At 43.4% G+C, this 12565-nt stretch overlaps 1 pseudogene; it reads right to left on the bottom strand.

The window, feature by feature from the left end:
- Window positions 1-508: 508 nt before the first annotated feature.
- LOC110289186 (zinc finger protein 384-like) lies at window positions 509-2036 on the bottom strand (annotated as a pseudogene).
- Window positions 2037-12565: the final 10529 nt, after the last annotated feature.

The raw sequence follows: 12565 nt of genomic DNA, 5'->3' as shown, positions 1-12565 counted from the left end.
TAGTCACCTCCCAATATGAAGTGAGACCATGGAAGGGGAAGAAAAGGTCTCACAGGGGTCAGGCCACGTGCAAAATCTGTTCATTTACAGATAAGCATAGAACAGAAGGCTGGTAACATTTAGAGCTTCCTGCTCTGTTATCTGGGAGGGTCAGCTGCTAGTCTTCGATCAGCCCCAACTTTGAGGATGAAGAGGGAGAAAGGTACACACCCTCAAATACTGGACAAGATATGAGGTCACAGAAGATCCTTCTTCCAAGTACCAAGCCCCAGTTTTAAAAGCTCTGCCTGGATGGAGGCTGGTGCATAACACTATCAGCTCATGATTCCTTGGCCAATCAGGAGCAGCTGAGATTAAGGATGGTTATCCTGCAAAGAAAAGCCATGCCTGACACCCAAGGACCTGGAGACAGGACTTGTCAAGGAAGAAGAGAAATTTTCTATCAAGAAGAGTTGACAAAGGAGGGACCAGGCTTCTCCTATTTTTCCATGGATGGCAGTACGTATCTCTAAGAGCTGGCCAGGTGCTCCACCTGGATGGTGCTGGTGGTGACAGTGAGGCAGATGTGTGTATGATGCTCTGCAGGCTTAGAGGGGGTCATGTCAAAGGAACACTGGGATGGAGGGTTTAGGTTTCTGTCCCCACCACTCCCTCCATGGAGAGCTGCCCCAAGGGACTGGAAGTGTGATGGTTGTGGAGGTGGCTGCACCTGCTGCTCCTTTCTCTGCTGCTGCTAGGGCTGCTGTGATACCTGCAAAGCTTGGGTCTGGGCCTAGACTTGAGCTTGGGCCTGGGCCAATGCTGTTGCTGCCGCTGCCTCTTGCATTTGTTGTTGAAGATCAGGAGGGTTGTGTTTGCACATGTTTCATAAGGTATGTTTCTGATGAATATGCCCGAAGACAGACGGTGCCAGTATAAACCCTGGCATGTTTCACTGTGTGTGTAGATTCATGAACTGCATCTGTATATGCTCGCTGACAGTTGTGGGTGGCATTTGAAGGGTTTATCTTTGTTGTGCTTCTGTCTGTGAGACTGCAGTTTGGAGAGTTATGTGAAAGCCTTCTCACAGCCCGGGTGTGCACATTTGTATGGTCTGTCACTCACCAGTATGGATTCAGGTGTGCTAATGCAGATGTGAGAGCTGGCAGAAGGATTTCTCACAAAAGTTACAACTATAGGGCTTCACCCCTGAGTGGATAAGGATTAGTGGATAAGGGCCAGGGAGGAGAGTTGGCATAGGTCTTGGAGCAGTGTGGGCACTTGTGGGGCTTGGTCTCAGTGTGTGACTGGGAGTGGATCTGCATCCAGGGTCACACAACAAGTTCGTGGTGGGATGAGAATTGAATCCATGTGCCCAAGGCTCTGTCCATTTCCTGTGCCACATTTCCCTTTGCTCCTGTAGGTCATGCCATCTTTCTGATGGTCATCGTCATCCCCAGGGGCAAGGATGTAAGGGCCCTTGATCTCAGGAAGCCCTGATTCCAGCATTCACCTCTTCTTGCAGCCCTGAGGAGGCTTAGGAGGAGCCACAGTGCCACCTCTACCACCACCTCCACCTCCTTCCTTAGTCAGGGTTGATGCTGCCTTCTTGGAGAGGTCAGGGGCCACCTGTAGGACTTGGGAGACAGGGGAAGAGCTAAGAAAATCATGGGAGCCAAAATATGGAAAGTCTGAGCTGCTGAGGCCATGGTCACAAGAGAGTCTGACGGGGATGTGATTACCAAACCTGGACGGTCAGGCGTGAATCCAGTAGATGGTACAGGAACCACTGTGATATTCGGTATAACAGATGGTGGACTGTGTGTGGTCAGCTGTTCTGACTTGGACTCTGTGTCCATGCTGATGCTAGAAGACAGGGACAGTGAGGCAGGAACTGTTACAAAAAGTGGGATAGTGAGGTGGTGCCAGTCCACAGCCCTTCTGTGGCAATAGCTGATCCTTCATCTTGTGATGAACACAGTGTTTTCAATCTGCCCTGAGGCTGTGGGGATAAAACTACAAAAGTATGGGTTAGAATTGAAGTGAGAATCTTCCATTCTACCCTCTCTCTCTTCCTCCTGTCCTCTTATTCTTTTTCCTTTCCAGGGTTCCTGAAGTTTCAGGAAGTGGTGCTGGGGCTTGTGTTCCTGGGATCCCCAATTCCTCCAAGTCCACTTTCTTCCGCCCTCCCCCAACAGCTTCAATGTGCAATCCTTTCGCCAAAAAGGTAGGAGAGCTTAAATCAAAACAGGGCACAGTGGTGAGGTTAGGGCTGCAGCAGAAAATGGGGTATGTGTAGAGAGTTAAGAGTGCTAAATTGCTCTTTCTGAGTCTATGAAGAATTGAATTGGAATTCTGATGTGGATTGCATTGAATCTTTAGATTGCTTTCGACAAGCTATCCATTTTTATTATACAATCTTGCCAATCCATGAGTATGGGAAATCTTTCCATCTTCTGAGATCTTCTTCAATTTTTTATTCAGAGACTTGAAGTTCTTATCATACAGATCTTTCAGTTGCTTGTTTAGAGTCACACCAAGGTATTTTATATTATTTGTAACTATTGTGAAGGGTGTGGTCTCTCTACTTTCTTTCTCAGCCTGTTTATCCTTTGACTAGAGGAAGGCTACTGATTTGTTTGAGTTAATTTTATATCCAGCCATATTACTGAAGTTGTTTATCAGCTTCAGGAGTTCTCTGGTGGAAATTTTTGGGTCACTTAAGGATAGTATCATACATTGACCCACTGTTATCTCCTTAGACAAAGCTCAAGTCCACTAGGATCAAGGACGTCCATATAAAACCAGATACACTGAAACTGTTAAAAATGAAATTGAGGAAGAGCCACACATGGGCACAGGTGAAATTTTCCTGAACAGAACATTAATAGCTTATGCTCTAAGATCAAGAATTAACAAATGGGAGTTCATAAAATTTCAAAGATTCTGTAAGGCAAAGGACACTGTCAATAGGACAAAATGAAAAAACAAAAACAACAACAACAACAATGAACCCAACCAAACCAACAGATTTACAAAAAGATCTTTATCAACCCTACATATGATAGAGGGCTAATATGCAATTTATAAAAAGAACTGAAGAAGGTTGACTCCAGAGAACCAAATAAACCTATTAATAATGGGGTTACAGACCTAAACAAAGAATTCTCAACTGAGGAATATCAAATGACTGAGAAGCACTTAAAGAAATGTTCAACATCAATTTATTCTCTCCAGTGACTCTCTAAGGTGCATGTGCTCAGGAGGTCATAGGCTCTAGAAGCAGCAGAGGAGTTGGGACAGGGTCCTGTGGAGGTGCACCCAGGAGGTGGGGCTGTTCTGCAGCTCTCTGTGCACTGGTCTTGCCAGGGGAGAGCTTGCCTCCAGGGAGTGCTGACACAGGTTTACAGACAGACAGGAGGAACAAGCTCCAGCCAGAGACAGCAAGAACATCTAATGCCAGAGATTACCAGATGGCAAAAGGCAAATGCTAGAATTTTATCAACAGAAAGCAAGACTATTTGGTACCATTAGAACCAAGTACTCCCACCACAGCAAGTCCTGGATACCCCAACAAATGTGAAAAGTAAGATTCAGATTTAAAATCATATCTCATGATGCTGGTAGAGGATTTTAAGAAGGACATCAATAACTCCCTTAAAGAAATACAGGAGAACCCAGGTGAATAGGTAGAAGCCCTTAAAGAGGAAACACAAAAATTACTTAAAGAATTAAAGGAAAAGACAACCAAACAGGTAAAGGAATTGAACAAAACCATCTAGGATCTAAAAATGGAAATAGAAACAATAAACAAATCACAAAGGGGGATAACCCTGGAGATAGAAATCCTAAGCAAAAATAAGAAGCCAAAGATGTAAGCATCACCAACACAATACAAGAGATAGAAGAGTGAATCTCAGGGGCAGAAGATTCCATAGAAAGAAGTCAAAATATCACTATTTGCAGATGATACCAAAGTATATTTTAGTGACACCAAAAGTTTCACCAGAGAACTCCTAAACCAGATAGACAATTTCAGCAATTTGTCTGGATTTAAAATTAGCTCAAACAAATCAGTGACCTTTCTCTACACAAAGGATAAACAGGCTCAAAAAGAAATTAGGGAAACAACACCCTTCACAATAATCACAAATAATATAAAATACCTTGGTGTGACTCTAACTAAACAAATGAAAGTTCTGTATGGTGAGAACTTCAAATCTCTGAAGAAAAAATGGAAGAAGATCTCAGAAGATGGAAAGCTCTCCCATGGTCATGGATTGGCAGGATTGATATAGTAAAAATGGACTTCTTGCCGAAAGCAATCTACATATTCAATGCAATTGCAATCAAAATTCCAAATTAATTCTTCAAAGAGCTGGAAAGGACAATTTGCAAATTCTTCTGGAATAACAAAAAAACCTAGGATAGCAAAATCTACTCTTAACAATAAAAGAGCTTCTGGTGGAAAAAACATCCAGGACCTCAAGAAGTACTACAGAGCAATTGTGATAAAAACTGCATGGTACTGGTACAGTGACAGACAGGTAGATCAATGGAATAGTATTGAAGACCCCCACACCTAAGGTCACTTGGTCTTTGACAAAGGAGCTGAAACCATCCATTGGAAAAAAGATAGCATTTGCAACAAATGGTGCTGGCTCAACTGGAGGTCAGCATGTAGCGGAATGAGAATCAATCCATTCTTATCTTCTTGTACAAACCTCAAGTCGAAGTGAATCAAGGACCTCAACATGAAATCAGATACACTGAAACTTATAGAGGAGAAAGTGGGGAAGATCCTCAAACATAAAGGCACAGGGAAAAATTCCTGACCAGAACACCAATGGCTTGGGCTGTGAGATCAAGAATTGACAAATGGGACCTCGTAAAATTGCAAAGCTTCTATAAGGCAAAGGACACTGTCATTAATGCAAAAAGTCAGCCAACACATTGGGAAAAGATCTTTACAAATCCCACATCTGATACAGGGCTAATATTCAATATATTCAAAGAACTCAACAACTTAGACTCCAGAGAACCAAATAACCCTATGGGGTAAAGAGCTAAACAAAGAATTCTCAATTGAGGAATACTGGATGGCTGAGAAGCACCTAAAAAATGGTTCAACATCCTTAGTCATCAGGGAAATGCAAATCAAAACAAGTCTGAGATTCCATCTCATACCAATCAGATTGGCTAAGATCAAAAACACAGATGAGAGCAGATGCTGGTGAGGATGTGGAGAAAGAGGAACACACCTCCATTGCTGGTGGAATTGCAAGCTGGTACAACCACTCTGGAAGTCAGTGTGGCAGTTCTTTAGAAAATTAGACATAGTACTACCAGAGGATTCAGCAATACCACTCCTGTGTATACACCTAGAATATGTTCCAACATGTAATAAGGACACATGCTCTACTATGTTCATAGCAGCCTTATTTATAATAGCCAGAAGCTGGAAAGAACCCAGATGTCCCTCAACAAAGGAATGCATATAGAAAATGTGGTACATTTACACAATGGAGTACTCTTCAGCTATTAAAATCAATGAATTTATGAAATTCTTAGGCAAACAGATGGAACTAGAAAATATCATGCTGAGTGAGGTAACCCAATCACAAAGAACACACACCGTATGCACTCACTGACCAGTAGATATTGGTCCTGAAGCTCAGAATATCCAAGACACAATTCACAGACCACATGAAGTTTAAGAAGAAGGAAGATCGAAGTGTGGATACTTTAGTCCTTCTTAGAAGGGTGATCACAAACCCATGGGAGGAGATACAGAGACAAAATTTGGAGTAGAGACTGAAGGACAGGTCATCCAGAGACTGCTGTACCTGGTCATCCATCCCATATAGTTACCAAACCTAAACACTATTGTGGATGCCAACAAGTGCTTGATGATGGGAGTCTGATATAGCAGTCTTCTGAGAGGTTCTACCAGTGCCTGACAAATACAGAGGTGGATGCTTGCCCCCATCCATTTGACTGTGCACAAAGTCCCCAATGGAGGAGTTAGAGAGAGGATCAAAGAAGCTGAAGTGGTTTGCAACCCCATAGGAGGAACAACAATATGAACAGTACCCCCAGATTTCCCAGGAACTAAACCATGAAAAAAAGAGTACACTTGGAGGGAATGATGACTCCAGCCACACATGAGGTAGAGGATAACATTGTTGGACATCAGTGGGAGGAGAGGCTCTTGGTCCTGTGAAGGCTTGATTCCCCAGTGTAGTGGAATAACAGGACAGGGAAGTGGAAGTGGGTGAGTTGGTGAACGGGGTGGGGGGCAACGGGTGGGGCGCCGGGTGGGATAGGGACTTTTCAGAGGGGAGACCATGAAAGGGGATAACATTAAAAATGTAAATAAAGGAAATATCTATTAAAAAAAAAGCTCTGCTGCCATGAAATCCACAACAGTAATTGTTTCCCTCAACACCTTTCTGTAGAATATCTTTCTATGTCACTAACCTTCTTACTATTATCCTGATTTGCACACACCACCTCTTTCCAGCTGGGATACCACCAAAGTATTCTGTTCTCTGCCAAGACACCCGGGATTTTAGATCCTCAGGCCCTGAAAAAATAACCCGACCTGCATCCTGGTTCCCATGAAGACCTAATAACATCCATCTCAATATATCCATGACAACTGTACAAACAGCCATTTCAAGGAAGGAGAAAATTTTGCTGCAGTCCAAACACTAAAACGGGTCCATGTTTCTCCAAAAGAAAGAGGGATCTCCATCTACCCATGACAGCCCATGCATTAGGGCAATACCAATTAATAGGGTGCAAGTACAATCAGGGTAGGTTGGTAGAACCAAAGGGGGCATTCTATCATTGTATTACATCTCACTCAGCTTTGTAAGATCCTGCCTGAGTCCCAGAGGCCCAATACTGGATAATAACCATCTCATGGTCTGAATCACTTTCCTATCTAGAGGCTCCTGAGGATGCCTGGACAACACTGGGAGGGGTGTCTTAGAGACTTAGGAAAACTGAGTCTAAAACATCCAAGGCACAGTGATGGCTAAAAACCAGAAGGGATAGAATCAGACCTGCAGACTCTCCAGTCCAGAAACAAAGGAAGGTAGAAATGGCCATGTCACAAGTGGTGGTCTCCCTGACAAGAACTTACCAATAGAAATTTATCTCCTTCTTGAGCTGCAGGTTGTTCTAGCAGGCCTCAATGTACTCCATCTCTAAGTCATGCAGAAATGACATAACTTTCTTCTCTTTCATCTTCAATTTTTCATAGAGCAGATCTTGCCTGGGTCCTGGCCCCAGGAAGAGGGAACTCCATGAACATAGGCTTTTAGTAACACATGAACTCAGGATGGGTCCTGAACTACTCCAGCCATGGAAACCACACTCTGCATTCTAAATGCTGGGATTTTCTTAACCTTGGGAAACTTGCTATCGTGGCCCCAGAACACCAGAAGCTAGGCATCCAGATGGAGGGTGCCTTGGCTTCCTATGTTCACTCAGTAGGGCTGGAAGGGCAGACTAATCAAGTATGTTCTCAAGAGCCTAGGCTACAAGTCTTTGCTCACCAGACACCTGTGATTCTATTTCCCCTGTTTTCATAAAAGGAATTCTAAATTCTGGATAACTAATATATAGAGATAGATATTACACAGAATTCTGGAGATGAGGCCAGACATAACCACAGCTTTATAATCTGCCCAAGGGATACAAATGAATGGATAATTGTGAGCACATATTCAAAGTGCAGTGCTATTCAAGTGGGAATTACCAGACCTTGAGATCCACATCACCTGGAAACTGTTAGACAGGTAAATACTCAGGAGAAAAACAGACTGCTAGATTCCAAATTGTGGAGAAAAATAAAAACATATAAAACCTATTCACGTTTGTACATGTGCACACACACAGGCTCACAGACTTAGACCTATACGTAAGATGGAGAAAGAGTGAGAAAATAAGAAAGAGAGACAGAGACAAATAGAACACAATGAGAGGTAGAAGAAATGTACACAACATTACTTTTTTCGTGTTTAAGGCACACAGACAAATAGGAACAGGCATGAACCTCAGGCCTTCTAATCAAGCACTGAGAAGAACCAAGATCTGAATTTCTTGAGTTATTTTTAGGCATACACAACTCTTCACATGGACAAGATATTTACATGTAAGTCTAACCTATGAAACCAACTCGTAGAACAAGGTATCTGGAATTTACATCACCACAGAACTACTCAGGATAACCTTGTCCTCCTGGAATACATTTTGCTTGGCCGTCATCTAAAGGATCATGCAATGCACCAACACTATGTGGTTCTGCTTGCTCAACATGACATGTAAAACCTGCCCATGTTATGCATATCAGTAGTATTGCTCCACTGTGTCACTATGAACATGAATATCCTTTGCGTCTTTTTATGTGTGTCCCCTGCTGGACATGAGTTTTACTTAAGTATGTCCTGAGCTATCATTCTTGCCGGCAAGAACACACTCAGACAACCGGAATCTTCTGCAGCAAAAGCTTTATTGCTTCTTCAGGAGGGAAGACCCCGACCCCGGAAAATGGCTTATATAGCCCTCAGCCACGGTGTTTCAGCACCTGATGTGGCATGTCAGCTCCTGATTCGTTGCTCGCCCATTACCCCACTACTACGTCCTGAGATGGGCAGTGACTAAGTGTGAGTTCACTCTTGCACTTGCGCACAAGGCTTGTTTACTAGTTAGGCACATGGAGACCAGCGCCATCTTATAATGGTGATTGCTCGCGGCTCACGATTGCTTGCGGCACGGCTCTACACATCTCCCCTTTTTTATTTTATTAAAATGAGGCTGGACTAGGTCTGTGTAATCATGTCCATCCGCTGTGGCTCCTGTCTTAGGTCGTTCCTCTAATGTCACAGCCTTTCCCGTCATAGGGTAACCCTATCGCCACTGGGCCCCATGTCTTAGGTTGATCTGTGCATGAGGAAAGTTGCCCATCCCTGGATACTGCAGTGCTATGTGACAGTAACTACTAAATGACCTAAGGCGAACTCTCCAAAAGAGGCCAGCCACCAATGTCAACTAATTCTTGAGCATAGATAGCCAGATTTCGGGGGAGGCCCCTTGCTCAATGGCAGCAAGTGCTTGAGCTATCACAACCTTGTCATTTGTTTGTTGGGTTCTGAGCTTGCAAACCAACCAGAGCATGAACACAAGTCCACAGGAGGTAGCAACACCAAATAAACCTACCCCCACCCATTCCTTAAAATAAGAAAATGCAGATGAAATCCAGGAGGAGAGGCCCTCTGTCAATGACATGTCCACTCTCGTTGAGTTGATCTTTAAAACTGCTACCCTCAGGGCCTCAAGAGTCTCATCGAATCCCTCGGACCAATTTCCTGCAAGATACAAGGAAAGCTGTCTAGACAGATTAGCTGCATGAGTAAAATTTTCATATTGTACACTGGTAATACATAGAGCGTCCAATTTTCTTTCACAACCCAACTGGGCCATCTGGTATAGAACGCCTATCTGTTCCTCTGCCAGGTCAAGGCGCTGATTCAAAATCATCAGCCCTCCCTTTAACTTGGTACTACCAGAAGTTTGGACAGTGATGGCATCAGTCAGATCTGCTGAAAGCTGATTTAATTTTGTGCCTGATTGAACCGTACTAGCCATAGCGTACCCTGCAGCTGTAGCAGCAGCTGCACTGGCCGAAATTGCTATGATTATGGCAGCATTAATGCCAAAATCTCTTTTTTGTTGAAACAGGGATAAGGTGGAGGGTGTTTCCACCTGAACAGGGATCCAACGTGGGATCCGTGCCACCATGGCATGGGTGTTCTTTGTTACATCCCAACATTGAGAAATCCAACAAGAATCATTGGAACAGACTTCAAATGAATCATTTGAAAGAATAAACAAGAAAAGGGGGTAAACACAGACTGGGGTAGGTGGATAATTAATCTGCTTTACCAAAGTTTTATTGAACCCAGTGGTCTCTACACTGGTATTAGTATATCCGGTATATCCATCAGAGTCCAGGGATGCAGCATGTATTCCCCAATACTGAGCAAATCTTGAGATGCCAGTAAAAGAATCCTTTCCAACTGCTCCTCCCTGGATAAAGATCAAAGGATTGAGTTCTGTACAACCGCCATTGACTCCACAAAGCACCCACTTGTGAAAGGGATGCATTCTAAAGTCCTGTATGAAAAGTCCCTTTTTCATAACAAATTCCTTCTCTGGGTCAGCCATCATGTTGGGAGAAAAGGAAAAGGTTTTACTCTGATCTGCCCAACGAGTGATGGAGGATTGATAATCAGACCAAGGCAGGATCAGCCCTTCCTTCATCTTCCAAGCTACAATGAGGGGCTATTTTTGGTTGGGGGGGGCGTTCTTTGTCTGAAAAGTTAGGTGGTAGAAATGTACCATTAACCCAACTTGCCTCCTGCGAGAAGGTCCGATTTGTAAAGGTTATATCTGCGTTGGAAGTATCTTGGGTTGTGCTCACCCAACCCCCTCGGTGCTCATTAAACATCCCCAAAGCTCAGGCTGTGAGGTTGATATATTTTCCTGGTCCATTAATTTGAAAACATAAAAAACCCTGTTCTAATAAAGAGTGATTTTCTCCTAATGGTGCTCAGGTGGGATCATAGGGTAGATATGGTAAATCCAATGTTTTATTAGTAGTAAAGAATTTTGGAAAAACTATAGCATCATAGCGAACTGGCATTGGTTTAGGGAAAGTCGAGAGAATGGCCCATCTCTGTTCACCCATCATACTAGGAACCTGAGACAAGTTCAGCATTGTCAGGATCAGGAGCAGTCCTCGGTAGGTCAGCATCTTCCACACCATCCTTGATTACTATCTTTCCAGTGAGTCATTCCGGCAGCCAAAATGGGTTGTCTTCACTCTGTGGAAAAACACAAACAGCTCCCCTGGATCTTATCAAAATAGGATCCGGGCCTTTCCACAGACCAGATAAGACATCCTTCCATTTATTTCACCATTTCTTTTGGTCTATCAAGGTCTGAGCTATGTTGATCGGCTGCAGAGCGACCTTGCTCGTCAAGATTCAAAATATTAAGTGTAAAGAGTGCCACGGATACAGCTACTCTTGGCACTGAGGGCAGAGTCTCATCAATTCTCCCTTTTTGTTTTATAAAATAAGACTTGAGTGTACGGTGGGCACGTTCTACAATGCCTTGTCCTTGAGGATTATAAGGAAGGCCAGTCAGGTGAGTGGCATCCATTTGATGACAAAATTGCTGAAATTTAGTAGAGGTATATGCTGGCCCATTATCAGTTTTAAGAATTGTGGGCTTGCCCCAAGCACTCCACGCTTCTAAACAGTGCTGTATAACATGAGAGGCTTTCTCACCTGTTAAAGGTGTAGCAAACATAACACCAGAGCAGGTGTCAATGGAAACATGTAAATATTGATTTCTTCCAAAGGAGGAAATATGAGTGACATCCATTTGTCAGACCTGTAATGGCCTGATGCCTCAGGGGTTTACCCCTACATGAGGAGTAGGCAGAAATTGGCAACAGTTTTGACATTGGGTGACAATGTCATGAGCTTCCTTCCTGGTTAAAGTGAAATGGCGGCGTAATGTTTCAGCTGTCACGTGGAAGCATTTATGAAACTCCCTTGCAGCCTCTGCCTGTGAGGACAGAGCAGCAGCCACGATTTTAGTGGCTTTGTCTGCCAAGTCATTTCCATGAGACATAGGGCCAGGAAGGCCAGAATGAGCCCTAACATGAGTAATATACACAAGATGTCTTCTATGTAACAGGGCTGACTGAATTTGCTGAAAAATGTGAGCAAGGGTCTAATTAAGCCATCAACTTCAAGCATTAACCACATATAAGGAATCAGATAAAATATTGAGCGGTCCCAGAAAATTTTCAAGGACCTCTAGGATTACCAAACACTCTACAACCTGGGGTGATGTCTCATTATATTGTTTAGATGTTACTTGGCCATTTACTACATATGCACCTATACCAGATTTGGATCCATCTGTATACACTACTACCCAATCCAGAAGTGGGTGCTTGGCTGTTATTACTGGAAACACTATGGCTTGGCTTAAGGCAAACTGTAAAATTGGATATTTTGGATAATGATTATCAATTTGTCCTGAATAGGAGGCAACCAAGACTGCCCAATCGTTAGTTGTTGCTGCCAGGGTTTGAACTTGAGCAGAGGTATAAGGCACAATTAGCTTATGAGGTTCTTTCCCAAAATGAGTAATGGCTGCTTTTATCCCCCGAAGTGCAAGTTGAGCAACTGCATTAGGATACCACTCAATGATTTTTGCAGGGGAAGCATTAGGGTGGACCCACAATAAGGGTCCATTTTGCCATAAGACTGCTGTTGGTAACTGTGCAGTTTTTAATATGCACAATTCAAATGACTTTGACTTGTCAATGCGTTGTAATTGAGCATCTTGTAAGGCCTTTTCTACAGTTTGTAAAGCTTGGCATGCAGCTGGGGTAAGTGCTCTGTGGGAGGAGATGTGGGTATCTCCCTCTAATATGTCAAATAAGGGCTTTAATTCTGCTGATGGAATTTTCAAAAATGGGCTTAGCCAATTAATA

This window comes from Mus caroli, unplaced genomic scaffold (genome assembly GCF_978045245.1).
Source record: "Mus caroli unplaced genomic scaffold, Mus_caroli_1 scaffold_19, whole genome shotgun sequence".
NCBI lineage: Eukaryota > Metazoa > Chordata > Mammalia > Rodentia > Muridae > Mus > Mus caroli.
Note: the sequence above shows the minus strand (reverse complement) of the source record. Positions and strands in the feature narration are given on the sequence as shown.